This window comes from Diceros bicornis, chromosome 21 (genome assembly GCF_020826845.1).
Source record: "Diceros bicornis minor isolate mBicDic1 chromosome 21, mDicBic1.mat.cur, whole genome shotgun sequence".
Classification (NCBI taxonomy): Eukaryota; Metazoa; Chordata; class Mammalia; order Perissodactyla; family Rhinocerotidae; genus Diceros; species Diceros bicornis.
Genome location: NC_080760.1, coordinates 33,786,481 through 33,791,161, shown reverse-complemented (window position 1 = coordinate 33,791,161; position 4,681 = coordinate 33,786,481). Strand labels below are relative to the sequence as shown.

The 4,681-nt window shown below is 38.8% G+C and overlaps 1 non-coding gene across 1 annotated transcript; it reads right to left on the bottom strand.

Moving 5' to 3' along the window:
- Positions 1–3,446: 3,446 nt before the first annotated feature.
- LOC131419753 (small nucleolar RNA SNORA31) lies at positions 3,447–3,576 on the bottom strand. Its single transcript, XR_009223330.1, has one exon. It is a non-coding gene; the product is annotated as a small nucleolar RNA SNORA31 (small nucleolar RNA).
- Positions 3,577–4,681: the final 1,105 nt, after the last annotated feature.

Sequence of the window (4,681 nt, the reverse complement as noted above, 5' to 3'; positions counted from 1 at the left end):
GGAGGTGCAAAGGGCAAGTAGAAACATGGAAGGCCTCTTAAGGCTTAGTTTCAGAATGAGCTCGCTGTCACTTCTGCCCACATTCATTGGTCAAAGCAAGTCATGTGGTCAAGCCCAACCCAATGGGTGGGAAATACACTTTGCCCAAGACGCAGTCATGGTAATGGGATTCAGGCAGGGGTGGAGAATTGGGGCCACTCATTCAACTGATCACAGATGAGGATGAACATTTTTTTGAGGTCCTACTGGTAGCCACTTTGCTAGGTGCTTTACATCTATATACCTATGTCTGTTAAAATGGTATATTACAGATTGCATTATTTTACCTTTTTTTTAGCATGTGAGGAAACTGAGGCTCAGAGAGGCCAAATAACTTGCCCACTATGTGTAGTTAATTTGAGACTGAACTGCAATTCCAACCTGTGTCTGTTAGAATCCGAAGCCTGTGATTTGGAGCAACCATGCTGTTGGCCAGGTTTCAGGTTTCTTGATGCTCAGTCAAGCCCCCTTTTTGCTGAATGACCTTGACTCGAGATGATTAGCTGGCTCTGAGTTTCCTTCTTTTTCTTCTTTCGTGTACAGTCCTCCTTCCTATCCTTTTTGACTTGCTAATTAATTGAATTACTTTTCCATTATTCCTATTAGTAGGTAACACCATGATTGATACCATCTGGAAAACATTTATCCAAGTCTTGAGTGGAAAGTTTCACAGAATAGGAGATGTAAAAGGAGACCCTCAAGAGGCGCTATGCCTGCATAAGTGATAAATTACCAGCCCTTGGATTATCTGCCAGGAGCCCTTTCTCCAGGTTTGGGAGCAGCACCTTTCATGCTGCAAGGCCAGCTGTGTTATTTACCACATGTTCAGTAAAGCATGTGCCCTCTGAATAAAGTGGGGAGGGTGGAACCACTAAGCTTGCATAAACTAGCTTTCAACAGAATCTGTTTTCCTCTAATTGTCTCAAGTACCTTTTTTCTGGGTAATCATGCTTCGTACTTTTAGAAGCCCAGATCCCAACAGCTGGAGGTAGAACTCCCACTGTAATGGAAGAAAACACATTGATACTTTTAATTGGTCCCTGAAGTGAAACCCAAGGAATGATTTACTGGTTGATGGATTTGAGGCTTCCAACTTAGCAGAGCTGGGAAGCATATGGTAGAGATAAACACATTAGAATTTTGTGGCTAATTATTAGAAAGTTAATTTTATTTCGTTCAAGATATGACAATCAAGTGAAAATCACTTTAATTTATTGCTATTGAAGTTAATGATGCATCTACTTGTGTGTAAGCATGAGTGCCTGCATCTTGGACCATGCTATGGCTTGCCACCAGTCTTGAATCCTCTGAGGGTCCTGAACCCATGGACTGAAGTGAGCAAAGCTTCTCTTCCCAGCCATACAACTGCATCGCTCAAGTGGGAAACATCTGGGGAGGCTGAGGAGCTCTGCAAGCACTGAGAGGCTGGCTGTCGAAGACACATGAGAAGTTCAAATACCTCGCACCTGTAGTATTAGTCAACAATTGTTGCAATAATACTGCATAAAAATCAATTCCCAAATCTCAATGGCTTATAACAACAAATATAGCAAGTACTCATAAATATTTCTTACTCATGAATATGTAAATCAATTTCTTGCTCACAGGATTCAGATCAGCTGGGCTTTAGGTTAAAGGTCAGGTTCATGTCAGTTCCTGTACCTTTCCTTCCAGGACTCAGGATCAAGGGGCAGTGGCTACCTGGGTGTGCTCTTCCTGTGACAAAATGCAGGAACACAACAGCGCTGGAAGAAACTTGATGTGTTTTTTAAAACCTCAGTTTAGAATAGGCGCATCACTTTTTCTTATGTTTCTTTGGCCAAAGCAAGTGACATGGCCTTATGTCAGGGGACCAGGAAAATACGCTGTACCCCAAGGGAGGGGGAGAGTGAATATTTGCTGGAAAATAATCTAATAAAACATATTTTATTTTCATTTTTATAGACTATGACCTATGTTTTCCTCTTCTATACAATTTAGGCAACTGAGAGTACACTAGTAGAGGAATATACATTTGAAATCACTTATGGAGAAATAGAATGGGGAATGTGTAAACATTTTTGTAAATTGTGAAAGGTCATGCAATGCTACAAATAGGAGTCCATTCATTAAGAGCCCTTTATGAGTATGAGCCATGGAATGTGAAGTGTTGAGAATAAATGATTCATGTGAATGATTCTGACTCCAAAACCTGCTACTCTACACTGTATAGTGAATTAAAAATATAGTTTTCAATAATAAGAATCCTAGTGGTCAGGGCCTTGTAGTTATCCCCTTAGACAGGGGTTTGCTTACTCATCAACAAATATTTATTGGGATTTACTATGTGCAAAGTATTGTGCCAGACATGTTTTGGTAACGTTCAGGGTGGGTTGTAAGGTTGGTTGGAGGAAGGATGAGGAGGGATAGAAAAGTGAGTAAAATGTAATCTTTGCTCTCTGGAAGCTTGAACCAAATAGTAGAAATAAAATGTATTCATGGGGAACTATGAGTCTTTCCCTGCTCCCTTTCTTCTTTTCATTCTTCTTTCCTTCCTTATTTTCTGTACTATGACGGGGCATAGTATAACGGTTAAGAGGACATACTCTGGAGCCCGATTTCAAGGGCTGAATTCTTGCTTCATCAATTATCAGGTCTATATCCCTAGGTAAGTCATTTAACCTCTATGTCCCTTAGTTTGCTCATCTGTAAAATGGAGAAAACAATTGTAGCAGAAGCTGTTGTTATCTCACCACATTCCCTTGGCATTTGTCTATATGGGTTTAAGGCTGCTTACTGTACTGACAACATTTCTTTTCTGGTCATTGGAGTATGCTCAGCCCACCCAGAGGGCCCCTGGCAGGAGCCCTCAACAAATGATAGATGTGGAGCTGGTGATGAATACTTCATCCTCCTCACCTCTAGTTTGGGATGACTCTGAGATTTATGCTGCTCACATCACATTGTTTCGCAATGAGATTAAGCTCCAGTTACATATATGACAACTGACTTGATAACCCATATTTTATTGTCTTCTTTTCTTCTCTATCTCACTTTCCAACTCCCTATTGGGTTTTTTGGGATCATTACCCAAATAAACCACTTGCACATAAATTTTCAGGAAGTACTTCTGAAAAATCTAAACCAAGACAATAATTGTGCCTACTACATTGTATGGTTGTTATGAGGATTAAATATGTTAACATATATCTGAAAGTCTTATACCAGTGTCTGGCACTTAGTAAGCACTATATAGGTGTTAGCTTTTATTATCCCACTGGAATGAAAGTTCTTTGAGAGCAGTGCTTATTTTTTCTGTATTTACTTCTTTTCAAACAAAAATCTTTGATTCTTTTTTGGAGTAAAAAAGACTTTTCACTGTTTACAAGTTTATTTCTGAGCTGCAAAAATTCTCTCTCCATATTTTCTCCTGTGTTTCCCCATTCAATCTTGTCTGCTACAATCAAACGGAAAGCATAAGGACGCTTTTTTCTTGTGTCTGTAGTGGAAACCTTAGCAGCAGAAAGTAACTGCTTCAGGTCTGTCAAATAGATACATTTTTATTCATTTTTTAATTTTCGGCTTCCATAACAGTGCCCGATCCACACAAGGACTCACAAATATTTGATAATGACTTTAATGAAACACTTGAATGCTTACCAGGCTTTGGGGACATGAAAAAATATTAAAATATATACATGTCTTGGAGTATCTTGAAATCTAGTCAGGAATGATTATATAAATAGAAAAAATTAAAAGATGAAACGTCCATAATAAAGGTGTAAAAAAAGATGAGTAACAAGAGATACTATGAGAATGCAGAGAAGGAGATTAATCTTAGATACATAGGTGGAAAGGAATCTCAAGAATCAAGGAAGACTTCCTGAAGGAACATTTGTACCGGCCTCTGAATGATGGATAGCATTTAACATTACAAAATGAAGTCTCATTTGAACGTTTGGAGTTCTTTTCCCTGTCCCAGGCTTGTCATGTGATATGCCTCAGAAATTTCCATTAGATGGAACCTAGTTGCAGCCTTTTCTCAGTACTTGTCAAGAAATAAGTTAATTTTTCAATCCAAATGATGAGTGCCTTTAGGGACCAGCAGCTCTGCAGCATTAATGACAAACAGACAGAGCAGCAATGGAAGGATCCTATGTGCCTTGAAACCAGAAATTGTCAACTTATTCCCAAAGGGGAAAACCACATAGAGAGTAAAAACCTAAGTAAAGGCACACCTCATTTTATCGCACTTCGCTTTATTGCACTTTGCAGATATTGCACTTTTTACTTCCACTAGCAAAAAATTCAAGACCCTCCACCAGCAAAAAGATTATGACTCACTGAGGGCTCCGATGATGGTTAGCATTTTTTAGCAATATAGCATTTTTTAATTAAAGTATATATATATTTTTTTAGACATAATGCTATTGCACAGTTAATAGACTACAGTATAGTGTAAACATAACTTTTATATACACTGGGAAACAAAAAAACTCATGCGACTCGCTTTATTGCAATATTCACTTTATTGCAGTGGTCTGGAACTGAACCCAAAACGTCTTCAAGGAATGCCTGTGAATGAATCTGAGAACAACTGGCAAAAAAATTAGAGCAGTCTTCAGAGGGTCCCTTTTTGCATGGGTAAGTGCAAAATAACTGT